At 47.3% G+C, this 23977-nt stretch overlaps 1 protein-coding gene across 1 annotated transcript in view; it reads right to left on the bottom strand.

Annotated features, from left to right (window-relative positions):
- ankrd11 (ankyrin repeat domain 11) overlaps window positions 1-23977 on the bottom strand; it is an 89230-nt gene that overhangs the window by 36521 nt on the left and 28732 nt on the right. Inside the window, exon 2 of the mRNA XM_080528892.1 lies at window positions 12847-12914. The gene's annotated coding sequence lies outside the window, so the exon portion shown is untranslated. The remainder of the gene's footprint in view (window positions 1-12846; window positions 12915-23977) is intronic.

Below are 23977 nucleotides of genomic sequence, written 5' to 3'. Positions count from 1 at the left end.
ATGACAACTCTCTCGCTGGCAGTCTTTTTCCTATGACAGTGGAAGGATTGGACACACAAGAAATGATTATGGAGATCAGAGAGACACGAATAGGTGGAAGAAAGAAGCAATCTCTCTGTGCCTGAGGATGGAGGACGACTGCTAGCTCAGAGATACACACACCTCCCCCCCCTCGCCCACCCCCACCACCTCCACACACATCATATTATTCCCCCCCGTCTCTTCCCATCTCTCATCTCTCTCTGCCTTCAGAGCCACTCCCTCTGCGGTCAGACAGAGGCCAACGATTTAGCTCACTGCGGGACATCGTTTTGCCTCATACGCACACACATCGCTGATGAGGGGTATTCTGAATGCTGCTGCCCCCTTGCTGCTCCACCCCACCCACCCCCCCCACCCCAGCCCCCAGCCCCACACCCCAAACTCAGGGCCTGTCGTTGTGGCCACATCACTTGCATTTTCCACTCCAGCAGCTGCTCTCCTCCGCCTAATGTAGAAAGGGGCTGCCTGTCGGACCACTCAGCAGCTGCACAGAGCCTGCTCCCTGGGCAGGGGTGTGGGTGTGTTCAGGGAGACATTCTCCATGCCAGAGTGGAGCTACGATCAACAGCAAACTGCACCGTCCCCCGCTAGTCTGTTTCTGTGTGGCTACAGTGGATGATCAGCCTCGGGGCTTGTTGTTGTCCTCAGCGCCGTGATTCACTACATCACAAGAGTCGGTACTGTAAAGCTGCTTCGGAGACGAGTGCAGCAGTAGCGAGGTCCGCCTCCCTCTCTCTCTCTGTGTGTGAGTGTGTGTGTGTGTGTGTGTGTGTTCAGTACTAAGTGTGGCACGTTGCACAGTCTATTTACATTTCATATAAGAGAAGGGGCGGCAGCAGCGAGCCCTGATCAGTGTGCAAATAGAGCCAGCCTGGCCCACTCTAGTATCCAGGCAACCGGGACCTTGGTTGGTGCTGCTCACATGGGGAAGGGGGGGGGGGGGGGCTGAGATGAACAGATGAGTCTGGGGTAGAGGACTTCTTGGGTCAACAAATGTGGACTCGTCCTGAAACCTGTTTCTTCTTCTTCTTTCTGAATACAGAATCCTGGAGGACGCGTACACAAAGACCGTCAGACCCGAATGAACCTGTGAACAAATGACACCCGGAACTGGACCTGACCGGTTCTAGCACAGACCCGATGAGACCGGAGTGACAGAAATAGGGACGTGTAAGACAATAAGACCTTCCAGACTGGCGGTAGCCTACATTTTGAGGGACAGACCTCGTCCCTCTCCTCGTCAACGTGAGCTCAGTCCACAGTGTGACTTCAGCTCTCAGCCCCTGGTCTGTCCACCCTGGGAGCCACAGTGGGAGACTTGGGTGCACCAGGCTGTGTGGCTTGTGGGGCACAGGGATTCTGAGCTCCCTCTCTCTTTCTCTCTCTCTCACACACACACTATCTCTCTCACGCTGCTGGAAACGCCCCTCTTTGGTAAATCATGTCGTCTTTGCCAGTGACCTCGCTGAATTGGAAGTTGGGCTATATATTCTGCCGTGCTTCGGGGGGGGGGGGGGCTCGAGAGGAGTGGAAATCTTCTTGTCTTCCATTTTCCATCACCCCTGCTCCATCTAGTCTCTGACTCACTCTCATCATACTGCTCCCACACACACACACACACACACACACCTCTCTCTCTCTCTTGGACGAACACAAATGATAGAAATGGCAGGAGTGCCACAATAATAACACACGCAGGGCCTGTTGCTTAGCAACGCAGCCAGGGACGGGGCACATGTACCAAAAGACCTGGCAGAGAGAGAGAGAGAGAGTGTGCAAGAGAGCGCGTGTGAGAGAAAGAGAGATGGGAGAGGGTGAGGGAAAGAGAGAGAGATGGGAGAGGGTGAAGGAGAGAGAGAGATGGGAGAGGGAGAGAGAGATAGAGATGGGAAAGGGTGAGGAAGAGGGAGAGAGAGAGATAGAGATGGGAAAGGGTGAGGGAGAGAGAGAGATGAGAGAGGGAGAGTGCAGGAGAGAGAGAGAGATGGGTGAGGGAAGGAGAGAGAGAGAGATGGGAGAGGGAGAGATGGAAGAGGGAGAGAGAGAGGGAGAGAGAGAGAGAGATGGGAGAGGGAGAGAGAGAGAGATGGGTGAGGGACGGAGAGAGAGAGCAAACGTTGCTGGAGTGATCATGACAACGTGTGCCTCTGCACACCATGAAGATGTATTCTTGCCCTTTATTTCACCTTCTGAAAGAGCAGGCCAGTGTTCCCTGAGCCTCCCTCAGTCTCCTCTGTCCTCTACCACAGATGGAGGTGTCCCTCCCGATCCTCTGGAGCCTACACGGCTACCCACCCACAAACCGGGATGTGGACGTGAGAGATGCTGCTTGACATTACATAACTGTCCACCAGCCCACATAGGAAACATGAATGGAGAGGGGTTGGGAAAAAGGAAAGAGGTTAGACCCGCGTCCCTCGTCTCCCGTAGCCACCATGCTAATAGAACCCACTAAGTCGATCAGCTATAATATAGCGAGCAGTTGTTTAGTGCACGATGAAATAATAGGGCTCGAGTACGGCGTGAGATCATTTTCTTTTTGTTTTGCTCTGATTAAAATGAATATGAGATGGCTGGTTATGAAGCCATATAGCAGCCAGGGTCAAGGTAGCCATGGTGACAAGAATGCAGCATGCAGTGTAACAGGTTAACAAAAATAGTATGGTTTCAGCAAACGTACCAAACTGTAATAGTTCACAGATCGGCCAAGTCAACATGGCACGTTTGGTGCACCCCTGCTTGGCCTAATTGACGCCTTCCAATCAAGTGGAAGAGTTGAGAGGCGCTTTATGTAATAAGCGCAGTACGAGTGGTGAGGGGGAGTCCCCTAGTAGCCAGGAGGGTAACTCTGCCATCACTGCAGGAACGGGACAGACTTAGTAAAGCAACAACTAGGCCTGCAATGGCAGACTCTGTCCCATCTCAGTACGCAGTACGAGCCTATGCCATGCTTTTCCACTCAGTCTTTGACACCACAAGGAAAACAACTCACAATTCTATCACCACTTCTCAGAGCAATGGACTAGACTTTACCTCTCTACATGGAGGACTTTTATATATATATATATATATATATATATATCTAGATTTTGGTGAAAGGCTAATCCTTAGCCATCGTACATATTTGGTTCTCAGGGAATTAAGTGGAAAGATGGGGATTCTGAATCGAAAAGGTCCGTTAATGTGGAGAAACAAACATTGAGAGTCAGCCAGTCGACACAATACAACACCACCACGCACGCCCACGCGCAGCAGCTGAGCAGGCTCCGTCTTCTCCATGACGGATAGTCAATCTGCTTCTCTCCACGACAACTCGGCACCTGCCGGCACGCTGAATGAGAGGGTGACTGAAATCCCTCATACCAGTGACTGCAGTAGTGCACAACTACGACCGTACATACAACACCAAAGATATTTCATCACACATCATCATCGTCATCATCATACACACAATCAAGAGAGTGTGGAGCACAGAGTCCATCTAATCAAGAACACATTTCAACTGAGGCTATCAGGTGCTGGCGCTGGGGGAGGGGGGCTGAGCTACGCCAGTGAATACCGTGAAGCCGTAGCCGTAGTCTATATATATATTTAGTCTATATATTTCAATTCACAGGGGGACGACGATGACATCCTACCGCCAGGGCCGTCTCTGCTCCTGGTCTGCTCTGTTCTGTTCTGTTGGTCTCCCAGCTTTGTCTCACATAGCTACGTACGTGGCAGTTGGGACTCTCAGAGCTCCTCTGAGCTCAGCTCAACACCCAATCTGGCTGCAGGCATGGACAGGAGACAGGAGGACAGGAGACAGGAGGGCCACAGCAGGATTAGCCAGGCCCCTGAGCAGATTCACCAGCTCTCCTGCACGCACACACGTAGCCCCAGCCTACACACACACGCAGCCTGCGCACATACACACACACACACACACAAACACAGCCTGCGCACACACACAAACACAGCCCGCGCACGCACACACACACACAAACACAGCCTGGGTGCGCACACACGCACACGTACACGTACACGTACACGTACACGTACACGCACGCCCGCCTGTTGTCACAGCTCTAAGTGGAGGAAAGCCTGAAGACCTGCCATGCCTCGGTGGGGGAGGAGAACATCCATATGCAAATGTGAATCCATACCCTGTGTAGATAAACATGCATTAGAGAGATCATAGACCATATCAGAGCAGGGCTGGGCCTGGCTTTCATGTTGTAGACTAGATGAAACCCCAACCACAGGGCTTAAAGTGGGAAAAAATCCTGTGCCTGAAACTTTTTCTTGGGGAGGGGGGTCACAGTTTGAGATATTGGGAGAGCGGGTACAGAAGACAGCTTCTTGTCTCAATGTTTAAATGCATTAATACTATTTTATAGTCAATACAAAATATATGTCTCAATGTTAAAATGCATTAATACTTTAAATGAATGTGCAACAATACTATGTGCAATATGACAACCCTTGTGTACATAAGGTTCAGATATAGGAAAAGTTAGGATATTTATAGCATAGCATAGAGTACAGCACAGTGTTTTATTGTATAGTATAGTAGTATAGTAGATAGTGTACATAGCCTTTATTTATGTAAACCAGCTCTTTTCCCTTTTTTATTTTACCCTTGGACCTCGTGTTTTTAGTCTTTTTCCAAGCACCAGGGGAGCCCCCCCTCCTAAATTTCGTTGTATGGTACCTGTACTGTATTACAGTTTTTCTCAATTGCTAAAACACATTTCACAAAACTTTCCTCCATTTTCCCAAAACTCTAAACACAACACACTTTTCTAAAGCTACATAAGCAAAACCACACCTTCTCTCTTCAAAACTCAAACTCAAACCCTACCCCTAATCCTAACCTTACTGTAACCCTAGCACCTAACCCTAACCCTAGTTTTCCCACATGTATGATAGTCATGCATAAAAATAAATCTGCGCTCCCTGTCTAACGTTATATCTAACATTACATATTTTACATTACAGTAAGGCTGATTTTGCATGCTAGTCATGCATTTTTAGATATCTATTTCCCCCCTTTAAATGGCATATGATGTCCGAAATTTTACTAAAGTTCAGCCGCGAAGTTGTTGCACTGTTGTCCTATCGAGTTTTACGTAAATAAAGGTTTGAAAAATGTTACCATATTCCCACAGGTACCGTAACATGTACAATACTGTACTGTATCACAACTCAATGCAAACACTACAGAGGATCCATTACACACAACAATACTCACTGAAAACAATGTTCAGAGTGTGATGTTTTTTTATTTATTTATGGAACTATACCACACACACACACACACACACACACACACCACAATCATTTGCAACAAGTGTCTTACATTTTGAGTCGTTATGTTTAATGAATGAAGCCAGTGTGTTCATTGTGTTAACATTTTGCTGACTATGGCAAGCATTTTGCATCACATGAGCTTTAATTGAGAATTGAGAATTTGACATTTTGAGCAGAGTTTTTTGCAACTTGTGTTTTAGCAAGACAAAATGTGTTTAGATTTATGAGAAAAGGAGGATTGTGTTTTGTGAATTGTGTCTTCATGTGAAATGTGTTTATGGTTTTGGCAAATGGGAGCTAGTTTTATTAAATGTGTTTAGAGAACTGGTCATTTGGTTTAGATAATTGGCTTTTGTGTTTTAGCAATTGGGAAAAACTGTAATGACAATAAAGACCATTCATTCATTCATTCATAATACTGTTTTATACTTAATAAAATAAAAATAAAAATAGATGTCTTTAAAAAGGCCAAACTGATTGCATCACTTATTAAGCCACTATCACTATAACAATACAGAATAAAATATATACATGTCTTTAAAAGAACAAACTGATTACTTATTAAGCCACTATCACTTATATTCTCCTTCTTGGCACCACGTCCCATAAGGCTTCCCGTCACTACTCAGGGGTTTTCCTGGCTCAAAATGAGGCGGAGGTGGTACCAGTGGTGTTTGACATCGGGGGGGACCCATGAAGCAGGGCTGTCTGGGGGTCCTTAAACGAGCATCAAACACTTAATTTCTTGCATTCTGGTGAATTGATATGCACCAATTTGTGCCCTTTTGCCATCAATTTATGATGGAAATGTCATTATATATGTAAAGGAAAAAACAATATTCAGGCACCAGATGGCCATTCAAAATATAATGTAATATAATGCAATATAAGGCTCTCAGGCATTCTGTACTTTCAAATATGTATTCTCCTTGAGCAGTCAACATCAACTATCAGCTGTTTCGCTAGCAAACACGAAAGCTAAGTTATTTGTGAAACAGCGCCCCCGCCACCACGTCGGCGCAATGCCGCAATTGCAGTTTTTTTTTTTTATTATTATTCTCCCGCGCCGGAAATCCGGCACTGTGCCGGAGTACTTTAAGCCCTGCAACCATGCTCTTTAATAACCAAGCCTTATGGTCTCTCACCTTAAAGACACGTTACAAAAGAAGCTCTGAACCACAACAGAATCTTAAACCCATCTCAGAGGCTCGGAGCCAGACAAAATCAACTGATGACACACACACACACACACACACACACAAACTGTGAGTGTGTCCGCTGTGACGTGATCCCTCTAGGACACAGTGGGAATAGCTGTCACAAAGTGCAGACTGAACAATCGGGCGTCAGGGCTGAGGCCAGCTATGCGGCGGAGGCAGAGGTGAGGAGGGCTGCAGCTCCTGCCAAGCCACATCACATCAGGAGGACGGGGCTGCAGAGAGAGGCGAGGGGGGGGGGCATACACCTCCCCCATGCCCTCACTACCTCGCACTGTATGTATGAGGCCTGACTTTACATCCAATGCTGTTTAACCTAACTGTTTAATGCTTTGAAATCATTTCCCCATGATCAAATAGCTTCCTAGCAGCATATAAGGACGACAAGGTTCTACAGTCAGCCGTCGTAAGCTCTGAGAGAAGACCCCCTCGGCTACTAACTCATGAAGATTCTGCTCAGGTGTTTCCCATTTTCTGCAGGGAAACAGACAAATTAAATGAGAAGAGAGCGAGTAAACAGCTAGCATGGTTCCCCACAGATAACATTCAGCGGGTCTGTCGGTGCCTACAAGTGTGTACGTGCGCGTGTGAAGGGGTGTGTGTGTGTGTGTGTGTGTGTGTGTGTGTGTGTGCGTGTGTGTGTGTACGTGACCGCGTGCGCGAGGGAGAAATGTGAGGCGCTCTGACTGGGGCTGCATTAATTAAGGATTATGGGAGGAGGTAAAAATAAATGCAGAGTGGAGCTGGATAATGAACAAAGCGCAAGGGAGGAACAGAGGGAGATGGGATGTGACCTTTACCAACGTGCACATGAAAACATCATCAAACGACTACACCATCCAGCTCTGCCGGCGCCCATCTTGTCGTGCCAAGATTAAAAAGCTGTCAAAACCTTTTCCCCCGCAAATGAAGGGAATGCGCAACCATGTGTGAAAGACATCCAGTGGAGAAGTGCATGGGAACGTGCCACGCACGCCTGTTTACTAGGACGCGGCAGTAACACACTGGTGTTGCGCATGGCAGTACTGTTAGCTTAGCTATGGGGTCCAAACTGATCAGTCTGAGTGTTAGCTTAGCGGTGGGTCAGTAAATATGGTGGTGTGTTATTTGAAAATTGGACACCGTATAGAGCCACATTACCGGAGGCGGGATTGTCTGTATTGTTTCTTCCTGTTTCTTCCTCACTTGTGTAACGGCGAAATGGGAGTTCAGGGGATGTGTGGGGATGGTGGGAGTGTGTGATGGGGGGGGGGGGGGGGGTGTCTGATGAGCAGGCCAGGGTGACAGACCCCAGAGCCCAGACCACCGGCAGACAGAGGGGGCAGTTGGCAGTGCTGCCTGAGACAACAGCATAAACAACCACGAGGAATGGAAACCTGATCCCTTCGCTGCTGGAGAACAAAAAAACTAACTTGAATGCAGGCAGACAGGACAACAGCAGAGAAAACACAGCCACCATGTGACCCGCTCCTGATGGAGCCTCACTGGCTGGGGAGCACATTCACAGGAATCCTGCCAAACACACACACACTCACAGTATGCACTTCCACACACATGCACAGACCCAGTGAAACACACGCAGGCGTTCTGGATGAGAGTGGGAGCGTTGCAGGAGACCAAACAGAATCTCAATGTGGACTGGTGCAGCCGTCCCTCAGATCCCAGATGAATTATATATCAATGGGCAGGATGAAAGGCCTCTAACAGCAGAGTGGGGCTGTCTGAGAGCTTGGGAGGTGCTGCACTGCACCCCTGCCTGCCCGCTGGGAGGTGTCTGCTTAAAGGGCGTACAGGGATCTAGTGTGTGTGTGTGTGTGTGTGTGTGTGTGTGTGTGTGTGTGTGTGTGTGTGTGTGTGTGTGTGTGTGTGTGTGTGTGTGATGGGACGGAGGAACCACTGGACCGGAAAACCCTGAAAGCTTGACCAAGGTGAACGTCACACTCTAACAAGCACAAAACTTATTCCCCCCCCCCACACCCAATCCTTTCCACCTTTTCTTCCTAGTTGTTGGGAACCCCCATTGTGCACCACTGAGGAATAGCCCACACACAGCTGGCCAGACATGCAATGTAAAACATCTAGTGTAAAACAGCGAGGGTGAATAGCAGGGTTTCCCTCGATGTACATCCTGAACATGTCTCTTCCCATGTTTAGGAGGGAGGGAAACATTTAGTGAACCAAAAAGTTGTAAAGAGAGAGAGAAAGGAGGAGGAGAGAGGGGGAGAGTGTGAGTGAGTGAGTGGTTTTAATGATGCATATTCTGATGCAAATCATGATATAGAAGTAGAAGAGAGATATATATATATAGAGAGAGAGGGCTAGAGCCTATACGAAGGGCTGCCTACAGGGAGGACAGAAAAACAACAGCCTCCCCCCTTGCAGCTGACGACAAACCCACGCCAGAGCAGAGCAGCCACTCGAAATTCAGAGCACAGAGCCTCACGCTGCAGTGCATTCTGGGAGGCTGTCTCCATTAGCAGAGTGACACACACACAAGCACGCACACGCACACGCCTTGTTCAGGGGAGCAGATGGAATTGGAAGGAGATGGGGTGGGGGGTGGGTAATGGAAGCCCCCCGCTCCCCTCACAGTTGAGATGCCGTCGCTTTGCTGAGGAAAGAGCTCAGCCTGGGGAGACTGTCTTAGCTAGCAGTAGCGTTGGACTGTAGTGTGAAACATGGGGGATTGAAAGAGGGCACACTCGCAGGGAGAAATGTAGAGAATCAGAACTAGTGTATTGCCACAAACCAGACTAGCATTAGCCTGATTAGCAGCTCTGAACCAGACTAGCATTAGCCTGATTAGCAGCTCTGAACCAGACTAGCATTAGCCTGGTTAGCAACTCTGAACCAGACTAGCATTAGCCTGGTTAGCAACTCTGAACCAGACTAGCATTAGCGTGGTTAGCAACTCTGAACCAGACTAGCATTAGCCTGGTTAGCAACTCTGAACCAGACTAGCATTAGCCTGGTTAGCAGCTCTGAACCAGACTAGCATTAGCCTGGTTAGCAACTCTGAACCAGACTAGCATTAGCCTGGTTAGCAGCTCTGAACCAGACTAGCATTATCCTGCTGCTACTTTCCTGCGAAATGCCTGCTGCAGTTTGTGCTGGCAGGACAAAGTCTGGAGTAAATATCAGTAAACTGGGAGAGACATAATGACTGCAATAAAGCCTTGGGCCTGAGTGCTTTTAAGAGGCTCTGCACAGCCTTCCTCACTGATTTTCATAGATGCTTTAATGCTAGTGTGTTTACACAAAGCAAACCCATTCACCACTTCAACCCAGTCCCCCCTCACACTGATTGTGGCTCCTGGCGAGTACAAGTACTGATACTGACACACACACTCAGTATCAAGAGGTAGGAGAAGAGGTATGCTGCTGGCATGACATAACAGAAACGCACGCACGCACGTGCACACACACACACACACACACACACACACACACACACACACAGTGTTTTCCCTGTGCCATGGTTGACCAGCGTAGGAAAACACACTTGTAGTTGTGGTTTGTTTTCCCAAAGAGTGTTTTAGTCTCACACTCCTGGCCCCATGCAGGACAAAGAATGAGTTGCGGCTATTGAGCCTTTAGCCCAGAGAAGGAGCAGTGGCATTTGGCCCCTATTGGGTTTCAATCTCTGAATGGATGGACAGGCCTCTCTGCCACAATGGCCACTCTGTATTGGAGCCTCATTGGGGGGGGTGGAGAGACCGTGACCCCCTCAGGGTGAGGGACGGGTGGAGGAAGGGTAAGTAGGGTAATGGGGGAGGGTGATTTGACTCAAACATTGTACTACATTGTGGATTGCCTCTCTACCCATTCCTCAATCCTCTATTTCATGGTAGAGAACTAAAGTTAATGATCTGTCCAGCTGGACAAAGTGCCACTCTTGGACAAAGACTTTTAAAGCACAGTCTATCGTTCACGTCCATTCTGTAGCTCGAACTGGCTAAAACAAACAGACAGCTAATTTCACATATTTCAACACAAGATTAAACGTGCTTTTAACCCCCTGCCCTCCACTATAAAGTGTCTCACTCTCACCACACTGTCTCAAATGTCTTATCACATGTAGCATCAGGAACAATAAGGCATGAAAAGACCACAGGCCACGCAACACCAACTCTCTGTGTAATGGTGGGTGTGTTTCAGTGAGAGATTTACTGTCAGTTTGTGTGTGTTCGTTTCACCTCTGCTCTGAATGGAAACTCCGGTAATTGACACAGGCGCTAGCAGGCCTGGGGGGGACTGTTCTTCCCTTTTTCACAGGGTATATCATCGCTCTGCTTCAAAGCTGCAGCACACCTCCAGACAACAAGCTCCAACCAGATGTGTGCAATTTAGCCAATTAAAAGCTTTACCCGGACCACTCGGCAGCCCGACCGCAATGTAATGAAGGCGCCTCTCGTCAGCCTGGGCCTCACATGTCTCAGGTCTCAGCTGAGGGCTGAGGGAGAGAGGGGGACACCCGGAACCCCAAATCAAACCAAAGCCTCTGTCTAAACGCACCGAAGATGAATGGATAGGAAGTCCACCTGGTTCATCAGAGGGAACGGAAGCGAGCGACTACGATGTTGTTTACACTTATGCAATACTCTCAGATCTGCACTCCGCACTCACTAGGGGCAAGGGGTTGATTTGGGATTGAGAGAATGAGAATAAGAATGAGAGAAAGAGGGAGGGGGAGAGGAGGAGGAATGCCCATAAGCTCAGCAGTTCTGTGGCCCCCTCCCCCCCCCCTCTCTCTCTCTCTCTCTCTCTCTCTCTCTCTCTCTCTCTCTCTCTGAGACATCCAGCACTGCTCTACTTTATGTCACTGTTCCTGGCCGGCAGAAAGCCTTACACAGCAGAAAGACAAGAGGGCAAATCTCCGTGCACTCTCCTGGAGCTGCCTCTATTTCCCCTTCCCCACCTCCCCTTCCCTTTTTCCCTCCATCTCTCCCTCCCTCAGCCTGGAATTTCCTGTTGATGGCGCACTGCTAGCACCCCCCTCTCCCGTGGAAAAAATCGGACAAGGCTGCAAACATTTTCTCCATAAGCGGGAAGGCAATCAGGAGAGGGAAGAGCGATGGAGAGAAGAGGGAGGGAGGGAGGAACCTGGCGTATCACGAGTGCGCCGCATCGGCCCACGCCGTCCTCGTTACCGCAGCCAAAGACAAGGTCTGCTGCTGTAATTAAAGGCCCTGCACTTCATACCATGATACTGACACCTCTCTCTACCCCTCGCTCCCTCCCTCCCTCTCACATCACAACGGTGATCCGGCTCTACTGGTCCTGCAGCCACTCAGTCAAGTGAAACGACTCAGAACGTTGCAGACAGCAACAGACGATCTAGAGCTGACATGACTTCCCCTTGTCCACATTCCTTCTCTACAACACCGTTTCAATCTGAGCATTTTAGACGACCCAACCTCCAGCCACTGGCAGCAGGGGACTGGAGCAGACGGCAGTGTACAGCAGACATGTGGTATACAGGAAGTTGACAGGGATCAGATAGAGATGGACATCAGGTAGGGCTGGGCATGGCACTGTCATTGTCTGTCACACCGCCACCGAATCTAATCTTGAACCGGCCGGCGTGCTCAGATGGAGAATAAATTGGTTCGGAACCTGAAAGTTGGTTCACAGCTGGAACCAGAAAATAGTGGGGAAAAAAACAACAAACTAGAATCGTGACGTCATCAGTGGGTGTGTCATATTCTAGGCTGTGAAGACTAGCAAGAAGGAAGGAGACAAAATGTAATAATGTCTAATCTAAATATAATCCTTAGTGATTTAAACATCATCAAAAGTTTCATCATTCTCTATCTTCCTCACATGCTCAGCAAACACACTCACTCACACACTCACACACTCGCTCACACTCTCGAACTTCGTAAGCCATTTCTATTCTAGTAACAGAGCAGCAGGCTAGCAAGAGAACTGTCTTTTGTTTTTATTTTTTATAAAGAATAGTACTTATTTCAGATACTGTAGTGGAAGATATTATTTCATTTCCAGTGAAGTAGCCGCCATCTTGTTGTTGACATTTTTGTTTATCCCGCCCCTACGTTGATGATTCCTCTTAAACTGGTATGAACGCGGGCTGGTTCGCCAGAAAGCACCATGGTTCGGAGACTCCAGAACTGGAACCGGAATCGGCACGGAGCCTTGCCGGTGTGAAAGGCATATCAGGGGCTTGTGGGGAAACAGATTGACACGGTGTGTGGTGTTGTTGTTGTGGTAGGTGGTGGAGGTTGTTTGGGTTGAGATGGGGGGTGGAGAAGAGCAGTCAGTCCCCTGATCTTACCAGTTGAACAGCAGGGGCACAGGGTCCACCACAGCCTGGGAACTCTGAGGACAAGGGGTGCATTGAGACTGGGGAGAAGAGGAAAGATGATACATGTATGAGAATGTGCAGTCTGTGTACGTCTCCCACTTATGTTCCCTCCTCCACAAAGCCCCCCCCCCCCATCCCCACCGTCCCTAATGTTTTCCTGATACTCTACTCGGCCCTCTGCACCCCGCTTTGTCATATTGCAGCATAGCATTGCAGAGGAAACGTTAGACAACATTGTGAAAGGTAGTGTGTCTAATAAGTTTCAGGCCAAGTCAGTGATATAAGGGTGGGATATTTTCAGGGAGGGCAGTGTGTGTGTGTGTGTGTGGGGGGGGGGGGGGGGGGTGCATTATGTATCTTATCTTCCCTCCATCTTTCCCTTGTGCGGTTGAGTGACTCATCAAAACAGCCAGTACGCTCCTTCCACTGAGAGGAGCACTTGTTTTCACATAAAAGGCACACAGAAAGGGGAACACAAAAGAACACGCATGTAGAACGCCAACGACTCTTAAAAAGTAGGTCAGGGAGGCTCGCTGTTCTTCAAGCCCTCTCCTTCATTCCTAAACGCCTATGACAGGCGTCTGCCCCTGGCCCCTGCACCCCTCCCCCCGCTGCTGTTCAGTGTTCCCCTGACACACACACACACACACACACACACACACACACACACACACACACACACACTCTGGCCTACCCCTTCAGCATTCAACACACACACACACACACACACACACACACACACACACACACACACACACACACAGGTGGAGGGATTGCATAACAGCATGTGGGGAGCGGGAGGCCCCAGTGTGGGGGCGGGGGGGTGGTGGTGTGGGGGGGGCGCAGGGACGATGGGAAGGTCGGGGCACTGCTGCGCCTCTGAGCAGAAGGCTACATTCATATGCAGATCCTGGGCCATGTGTGGAAAGGAGGAGATGAATCGAATTACCACACTGGAACCGATCAGTCCTTTACAGGGAGGGCAACCAGAAAAAAAATAAAATAAAAAATAATTATTTTTAAAAAAGCAGAGATTACACACCTTCTTTACACCCTGGCCTCCATTTAAATAGACTGACTTTATAAGCCACTCGTGACAAACAAGGAAGAGGATTCTTAATCAGATTTAAACCTCCTCTGGCGTCCTGCGAAAGCAACAGGTAAAAAGAAAGATTGAGGAATGTCGCATAGAGGATCAGCTTTGCATGATGCACCCATTCTCAACCTGTCATCATTGTGGTAACCCCAATGGCCAGCAATGATGTTTTGACTTCAGCGGAGGTGTTCCGTGTCTCTGCTAAAATACCTAGAACAAAGGCCCTTTTCAGGGAGTTGTTCTCTCTATTCTGGTGTGACTTGTGGTACAGCCTAATCCTGAGATGGGCAATCAAGAGGAGGCAGCCTTCGACCAAGGCTGAAGCTTACTTAGAGCCCTAAACACACTGAGGCTATAGTCAGTCTCACGTAGCCATACCTCCAAAACATGTTCTCAAAAACTGAATTCAGCTTCTTTTTTAGATCAGGCAAGTACCGTATTTTCCGGACTATAAGTCGCACCCGAGTATAAGTCGCAGCAGGCCAAAAATGGGCCATGAAGAGGAAAAAACCACATATAAGTCGCACTGGACTATAAGTCGCATGGTTCAAGGGAACGGGCTTGGCGGAATCAGCGGGGAAAGAAGACCCTGTTGAGCTTGACTCTAGTCTGGCACTGTGAAGAGACATGAGAGGATTTGTAAGCCCAGGAAGGACATAATTCACGTTGAAACTTCTTCTGAAAGGTTAAGGAATACTTGTATTATCGAGTGTAAAGTCCGCTAGCTAGCGCGGGGCTAACAACATGGCGTCGCGGAGGAAAAATGAAACTTTGAACAGCCTCTAAAAGGTAATAAATGACTTTAATATCGTTTCTAACGTCCATAACATTGTGTATAAGGTCCATAACATCATGTTTAATGTCCACATTGTCGTGTTTAATGTCCACATTGTCAAGTATAATGGCTATTCTATCGTGTATGAGGCGCTAGCGGATTTACTCCTTGGTTCATGTCAGTCAGAGATTACCGTATGTCAGTTCATGTCAGTCAGAGATTATGAATTATTGATATATAAGTCGCACCTGACTATAAGTCGCAGGACCAGCCAAAGTATGAAAAAAACCGCGACTTATAGTCCGGAAAATACGGTATTTGATTTGACGTGTCATGAGGCGTCACCCCTTTGGAGCTATTTTCGGCATAGGATTTCCCCAGGCTTCTCGAACTAGGAAAGGCTGGTGTCAACGAGGTTATACACGCTAAAGCACACAGGGCGGAATCCAGTTAGTTAACAGAGCCCCACCACCACTACAAACCTGTCCGGGCGGGGGTTTCACACGGGTGTGTTAATGGGGGTTTCACACGGATGTGTTAACGACAGTATGGGTATATCTATGGTTTTGACTGTTGTTATGGTAGTTTGCAAAAAAAGAAAAAGTTATGTGTAGCTAACGTTGCTTGCTAATTTGTTCAGTCAAGAGTCAAACAAGTATCTGACATGAAACGCCTGATGGGTGATCGTAGTTTATAGCGTTGCTGGTTCTGTGTCTCCAGTTTTTACTTCATCACAATTCCGTTTGAATAGCAAAAATGTCTAGCTAACGTTAGCTACCAAGCTAGATCATCAATTGCTAAATTAGCCTTTCCTCCTTAGTTACGTATCCAGTGACTTTTGCTTTAACAGAATGTGAACGTGCAGTGTTTCCCAAACATAGTCCAATTTGTCCCGACAGTCTCATTACAAACCAAAAGTATTTTAGCACTGTTTGTATTTATTTATTTGAAGCACATTTTTCAGCACTGCTCGTGGAAGGTATTCGAGCAGGTTCGCAGAAAGGATAGAGCTTAATCATTTGAAATTGGCGACTCAGTCAAAGCCCTATAACAATGTCATTTTGAATCCAGTGCACAAACACGCACAAGCACTGCACCAACATTTCACATTGAGCTTCACTATCGCCACAAAAAGACTCTCCTCTCCCAAGCAACGTGCATTTATTTATTCCCTGTCCACCATCCCAATACTACAGCCAGTGAGGCACACGGATATCAAATGTGCATTAGCCGCTAGTGGAGTTCACCATGTAGGTCAGTGTGCAGGCAGGCTGTGTAGAGAGGGAGGGCTGTGTTGTTGCAACATGACAGGTTTTCCCGTGCCTTGATCCTTGATTCAAAGGCAAGGTGAAGATGAAACCAGCTCCACTCTGGGACTAGGCTGAATAACCCTAGACCTCCCATGGGGAGTGAGCCACATTTCACACCAAATCAACAAACGGTGATAACACCACCTCCAGATGAGAGCACCAATCATGAGGAATAACGTTCGCAAAACAAGTCACATGGAATCTAAATAAAGGCAGAGAATAAAAATCTATCAGAAATCACAAAATGGTGCTCTGGCGCCTCTAACTCTGACCAAACCGCATTCATATTTTCTCTCTCTCTCTCTCTCTCTCTCTCTCTCTCTCTCTCTCTCTCTCTCGCCTGCTAAATTCGAGAATCTGTGGAGTGCAAAGAATCTGTGAGCATGTGAACCGTAAAAAAGTGAGTCATCGTGACCTACATAGGCAGCGTGTGGAAGAGAGGCTTCCGCATATCAAAGTATTTACTTGCCTCCTTTCCGCATGCACCTTCTCTCTAGGAGGGGGGCTACACAAGAGAGGGGGAAAACAAGGGGACAGAGGGATCGGGTATGTTCATAGGACAATAATATGGAGGTGGAGGTGGGAGGTGAGGGAGAGAAGGTGGTGTTCTGAGGCCTGAGAGTTGGAGGACTTGAGGGGACAACAGACAGGGAGGAAATCATCTTTGATGCAGCCATGACAGTACGTAACTGTAAGGACTGCACCCTACGTAGACCTCTCCTCCAGACAGGGAGCCAACATATTCCCCAAAATATATCACCATGTGAAAATGCGTGCATGCTGCAGACAGACACACACACACACACACACACACACACACACACACACACACACACACACACACACACACACACACACACACACACACACACACACACACACACACACACACACACACACACACACACACACACACACACACACACACACACACACACACACACACACACACACACACACACACACACACACACACACACACACAAATCCACTTAAGATAAGGCCATTTTAAGAGACTCTGATTACACACTAAGATTAAAAGAAATGTCTTCGGCTTGCCCCTGTAGGATAACCCATTTGAAGATTATTTCATAAGAGTGCATTACAAATTCTCCATCTTGAGTTTGAAGAGAGCACACATGAGCCATTATGTTAAAAGCCAGAAGAATTGCCCCCCTGTTCACTACCTTTGCATCTAAAGTCACAGATGAAGCCTACCTCTTTGGTAGCACATACAATTGAACTGCCTCTCATGCACATGAGGGCAACAGCATTCCATTTTTAATCAATAGGCTCTGCAGAAGTATTCAGTTCCCTTTGAAGCCCAACCCTAGATCTGGTTTCCTAATCGCCTCCCCATCCCCCCCAATACAATGGAGCTGTTTTCACACTGCATGAGGCCTGAGCTGGGTCAGCCTGTTTAGAGTGAGGGGGAGGAGAGAGAGAGACACAGCGAGAGGGAGGAGGAGGTGAAGGAGGAGAGAGTGGGGGATCTGTCCCTGGCTGAAACACAAAGGGACAGGGAAACATCTGATACTGGAGCCAGCTCCAATTTAACCCAACCAATAGCAAACAGTCCAGCACACACCTAATGGTGGCGTCATCTTCGTCCAATCGTGGGCTGCTTTGCCAAATGCAATAAAACAACTGTGGTCCAATCACATTGCTGCCTGACATTTGTAAACAACATCCTCAACAGCACAATATTGGGGAGGGGGAGGGGCCCTTTAGGTCTTTTGTTTACATATTCAATCGCTCTTCAAATGTGAAAAGGCTTTAGGCTAGAAGCTAGATAGTGAGGGATGATTTGCAAAAAGGCAACAACAGTGAGCTCAGCCCAGATCAGGCCTAATTGTTTAGCATTTACCAACAGTGATCAGACGGCCTGCGTCTCTCCTCCTCTATGCCGCCATTGATCATGCAGGAGGGGAGGACCAAACAAACCCAGCGTGAGCTGCAGCTCAACACTCAAATATTGATAGGGCCACAAACACACGGTGGAAGAGGCAGATCTCAGACCCAGGCTGGAGCGCCTCTGGAGTCTGCATAGCACAGTGGAGCCACATCCACGAGGGCTGTTGTGGTCAAGATAGTCACCAGCTTGTCTTGACTGCATCCCAGGCTAGGCTGAGGCTGCCGTGGCTCTGACTGAGGAGACTCTGCTCCCTCTCTCTCCCTCTCTCTCTCTGTATTCTGCTGCGTCATGCCTAAGGCTGGGGAGGGCTTCTGACTGCCAGAAACCTGAGGGATCACACAGCTCCAGGCAGTGAGCACGGCCGGCAGTGAGCACGGCCAGCACCAAAACACCAGCATCACACGTACGCAGCCCCCCCCCCCACACACACACACACACACACACACACACACACGATCACAAGACTTGGAATCCGTCAACCGCTTAAAAGAGGGAGGCAGTCAAACTTAATCCCTGTGAACTTTCAGACAACTGGCTTTGACCACCCCTGAAACCCAGGAATTAAATTTAAAAAAAGAAAAGAACTCGAAAAACTAAAAACCAGTAGTAACTGTAATCTCTGGCCACTCTGGGCTAGTCTTCATCATCACTCTGGGCTAGCCTTCATCACTCTGGGCTAGTCTTCACCATCACTCTGGGCTAGTCTTCATCACTCTGGGCTAGTCTTCATCACTCTGGGCTAGCCTTCATCACTCTGGGCTAGCCTTCATCACTCTGGGCTAGCCTTCATCACTCTGGGCTAGTCTTCATCACTCTGGGCTAGTCTTCATCACTCTGGGCTAGTCTTCATCACTCTGGGCTAGCCTTCATCACTCTGGGCTAGCCTTCATCACTCTGGGCTAGCCTTCATCACTCTGGGCTAGCCTTCATCACTCCGGGCTAGCCTTCATCACTCTGGGCAAGCCTTCATCACTCTGGGCTAGTCTTCATCACTCTGGGCTAGTCTTCATCACTCTGGGCTAGCCTTCATCACTCTGGGCTAGCCTTCATCACTCTGGGCTAGTCTTCATCACTCTGGGCTAGCCTTCATCATCACTTCAACACATCGCAATCACAGCGTGCCTCTGGTTTCTGATTCATTTGTATTTATTGCATTTTTATTTCTATTTTTGAGGGACCACCAAAAACAACTAGGCTATAACATACTAAATCATTTTGTACCTAGTTGTGAACCAACCACCACCATGTTACTAATCATGTCATAGTATGTGCGATTTTGTATAGGTCACAGTGGGAATTTAACTCACAACATAGCTCTATCCATGCTTTACCAACTGAGCCACACGGGACCAGTGTAACATTGGAGGTGCAGACACACACACTCTGCAGGCGCCACAAAGCTCCCCGTTCTGAGAGGAGGACAAGAACACGGTCTGGAAGCCCAGGACCTGAGGAACCAGAGGATGTCTGCTTTCCATCTCAGCCCTCTTTTAAACAAACACAGTCAGACATGCTCAATGAGAGAGACCCTCCCCCTTTTCCCAATTTCCCCAGATAACCTCTAGCTGGCTACCCAAGGCTGGGAACAACACACGGGTTTGTCTGACACGGCAGCGATACAGCCCAGGATTTCATCGGTTGATTCCCAAGATTTGTGTGGCTGATTTGAATCATAATTAACAGGCTAATCCTTTGGATATCTATGGGGAGGACACGGGGAAGGAGGACAGAAAAGACACGAGACACAGGCGTGACTAGGGCTTGGCTGGTCACAGCGCACCCCCACACAGGATACTAAAAGCTGGGAAGCGAGGCCCACGCTGAGTAGCCGACAGGGTAGGGCCCAGCGGGAGGAGGAACAGGCCAGGCAACACTGAGGTGTGACCCCTGGAGGACAGAGAGAGGGTGGAGGGGGAGGGAGGTGGTGGAGGAACCTGGTGAATTATTGATGACTTAGACAGCAGGCCAGGCCAGAGTGCTAATGCACAGAGAGCCTCTTCATAAAGCAGCCTGGATACTATTACACATTACATCACCCCCTCCACGGCCCAACCGCCCTGCCTCCAGACTCTCCATCCACCATCCACCAACCACCAACCCCCCCCCCCCCCGCCCTCCTCCATCTGCAGCACACCTTCTTTGGGATGCATTATTAATCAGGTCCGGGGATTGCACATGGGGCTTGCTGAATCGAGCTATACTGCATCTATCCCTCTCTTTCTCCCATGCACACACGTGCGTACACACAACGTATGCGTACACACGGGCCCTCATGCACACACTCCAGAGTGAGGAAATAAATAAATAGGAAGTAATGAGGTACACTTATCTACTGAGCATCGGGAGGATAATGTAAGACGCAACACAGACAACTGGAGAGGAGAACTGATGGGGGTTCATGTGAAGGTTAGTCATGTACAGTAGCTGGAGCAGTGCTGTCTGGCCAGAGAAAGGCTCCGACAACCATTTAGCCTCCGCCCTTCACTCCTCTGAGTGTGTGTTTGTGTGTGAGGGTTTCCGTTAGCTGGTAACTGGTTGCTTTATCCAATAAAAAGATAATGAAAAGGCGATAGATAAAATTGTTACCGGCCCAACTGTCCGGGAGAAAATCCCATTGGGAGATCCTCATACATGACGTGGTCAAAATGGGAAAATAGTGTGTTAATGATCAACCTCCAATGTGGCCACCGAGGGGATCCTCTCTCTCAAGATGACGCCTTCTGTAAGACTGCCTGTTCCTTCTTCTTTTTAAATAGAGCGCGAAACTGACCCGTGGACAGTCACACGCAAACCCCAACTGACCAATGAGCAAAGAGACTCATTTTTTTAATATTAAAATTACATTTCACAACAAATTACTTTTTTAAATGTGTGATGTTATATTGCTGGACCACATCCATCATGGTGGGAATTGGGACAAATAGCCAAAATGCGATGAGGTGTTATATATATTAGGCAGGGCTCGACATTAAGGCTTGTCCGCTTGTCCGGGACAAGTACATTTTATGTTCGGACAAGTGGACTTCCTCCTGCAGTTGTCCGATGGACAAGTCAAAACAAAAAAAGAAATCAATATGTATTAATATCTGCAAACATGAATTCCTCCTTCCGATCTGAATAGTAAAAAAGAATAGCAAGCAAAGCGATGCCGCGCCTCATTCTCGCTATTTCAGTCTCTCGTAGTTCGTTATCGTCATAGTTCGTAAATTCGCTCAGAGCGCCAGAGCGCACACTGCGTTCAACGTCATAAAGACGTGATTGGACAAAAGTAGAGATGCTCCGATCAGGGTTTTTGGTGCCGATCACCGATCACCGATCACTGGAATCAGTGATCTGCCGATCCGATATCACCGATCACCGATCACAGCGTCGAAAATGGCAATTGAAGCATTCTATTTATTGTGTAGCATTATTTATGTTTTTAATTATTCTTAACACCATTGACATTGTATATTAAGTATTCAAATGAAATTAGGAGATGAGAAAGTATCATGAATTGACAACCATCTGTTTTATTGAATTCACAACCACCTGTAGCTTACTTCAGGAAAAACAAATAAAATGTGAAAATAAAAATCATAATAAATAAAATGTACACTGTCACATCAAATGTGCAACATTCCACTCGAATGAGAGGAACTAGGGGCTCTTAGAGAACTTGGAGCTTATACTGTAGCTTTCCTGAGGAACAATAAACATACCCAAACTAAACTGCAACATAAACAGGCTATAGCCAAATATAAAATACTGTTTCAAGTCAGTCAGTTTCAAGTCATATTTAGGAGGAGATAAGACAGCAAGTCAGCAATAATCAATAAAACAAAAAAACAAAACATTTCACCTAAGGAGATTTCAGACTCAAACCTTACTTCTGATTAAGCAGCATCACTGTCAGATTAGCCTTGAGAAATACAAGCATCTCAGCGTTTTTGGCACTCAGCCTGTTCCTCTTATCATCTCAAATATGTCCTGCTATGCTGAAAAGTCGCTCGCTATCTACACTTGTGCAAGGTGCACAGAGAAAGACCTAAAACTCTCGCGCTAATAGTTGTTGTTGCTATGGACCTTAGTCTAGCTTAGTGACTTCCTGCTCGCGGGGTCACATGACGTCGCTGAACACTACCTACACTACGCTCGTGAAGTCGCGCTGGAACTCTGACCAGCACTCGTGGAACACCTCTCGTCCAATCAAAGCACTCGGTCCCTTTATGACGTCGAGCCCAGTGTGCGCTTCGGCGCTCTCGGAGCGAATCGACGAACGCAGCAAATGCCGTATGATATTCGTGGTATTGAAAGTCCTTGCGTGCGTTCCTCCGCGAGGAATTTCTTTTGCGCAGACATTACAAACTGCATATTTGTTGTCTCTTTCCGACACTGTGTAATATTTCCAGACTGGCGACGCCATTTTGTTAACTGATCGGTCGTGTTTGATCGGCCGTTTTGAGAACTCCGATCAAAACCGATCAAGGCCATATCGGCCGATACCGATCGGCGCCGATCAGATCGGAGCATCACTAGACAAAAGGCATTCCATGAGTGCTGATCAGATTCCAGAGCGAGTTTATGAACGCAGCCATAGTGTTGTGGGTCTCCTGTCACTAGTGCCATTCACGTGAACGCGTATTCGCTTCTTCTCAATGCCGCTTATTTTCATGTAGTTCGATGCGATCGTATATTTTAGGTTTGAAGTTTTAAGACCAGCACATCGCAATACGAACTTCAGAATGACACTAATTATAGATTTCTCAATTTGAATATAGGATAGGCTACTATCCAAAAGCTAGCAAATAAGATTGCTTCCATTGGGGAGAGACTATAGTTACAAACATTTTTGTAAATATTCCTAGATATTCATCCCTTTTGTGGCCAATCTTAATCTAAAAGGGTTAGGGTTAGGGGTTACGTTTTTAAATAATTACAAAATATTGAATACATTTGAAAATTAAGGATACATCATTATCAAATCAATAGTAGTCAAATGTGTTATTTGCATACACATACACTCACCGGCCACTTCATTAGGCACACCTTGGGGTTGGACCCCCTCTTTTGCCTTCAGAACTGCCTTAATTCTTTGTGGCATAGATTCAACAAGGTGCTGGAAACATTCCTCAGAGATTTTGGTCCATATTGACACTATAATATCACAGCCCGTCTGGCACCAACAACCATGCCAGGTTCAAAGTCACTTAAATCACCTTTATTTCCCATTCTGATGCTGGTTTGACTTCAGCAGATCGTCTTGACCATGTCTACATGCCTAAATGCATTGAGTTGCTGCCACATGATTGGCTGATTAGATATTTGCGTTAACAAGCAGTTGAAAAGGTGTACCTAATGAAGTGGCCGGTGAGAGTATAATATATTATTATTCATATTATTGCTTTTTCAAAATCTAGGGCTAGGGTTAGTCCACAACAACAGTTGGCTATTAAAGACTGCCAGCCTTTATTCAAGTAACAAAAACAGTACTCTGCAGTACTCAGTGACCAACTGGTTTAAAGTTAAAACAATTTAAACTGCAGCATCGAAGGGGTGTCAACAATATCTGCTTTTCGTTTTTTTCATAACAGGCAACTTGGAAGTTTTAAAGTACCACTCGATATAATATACAACAGTTTAACGATCACTAAATACTTATAATCTGTGGGTTGGATTCACTGTTGCCAGAGGCTACCGGTAAGTTATACCTGGCTTGTAAACATAGTGTAGCAACCCTGTTCATTAATGTTCATTAATGCTTGAGTTAATGTTCATGTTCGCACTGTTACTGTGTTGTGTGCCAATGCACCCCTGTGATTGGTGGAGGTCACGGGAGGGGGCGGGTGCTGTGTGTGTTGTAGGGCTGCAACTAACGATTATTTTGATAATCGATTAATCTGCCGATTATTACACACACAAAAAAGATTTCTTTTGCAAATGTTATTTTATGTTTTCTAAATCAGCCAGGCCTATACATATACATGTGCAAAATGAATAAGTATTAATAAAAAATAAAAAATAAT

This window comes from Nansenia antarctica (assembly GCF_963989245.1).
Source record: "Nansenia antarctica genome assembly, chromosome: 4".
In the NCBI taxonomy this organism is placed as follows: Eukaryota; Metazoa; Chordata; class Actinopteri; order Argentiniformes; family Microstomatidae; genus Nansenia; species Nansenia antarctica.
This window is presented reverse-complemented; position numbering and strand designations above follow the sequence as displayed.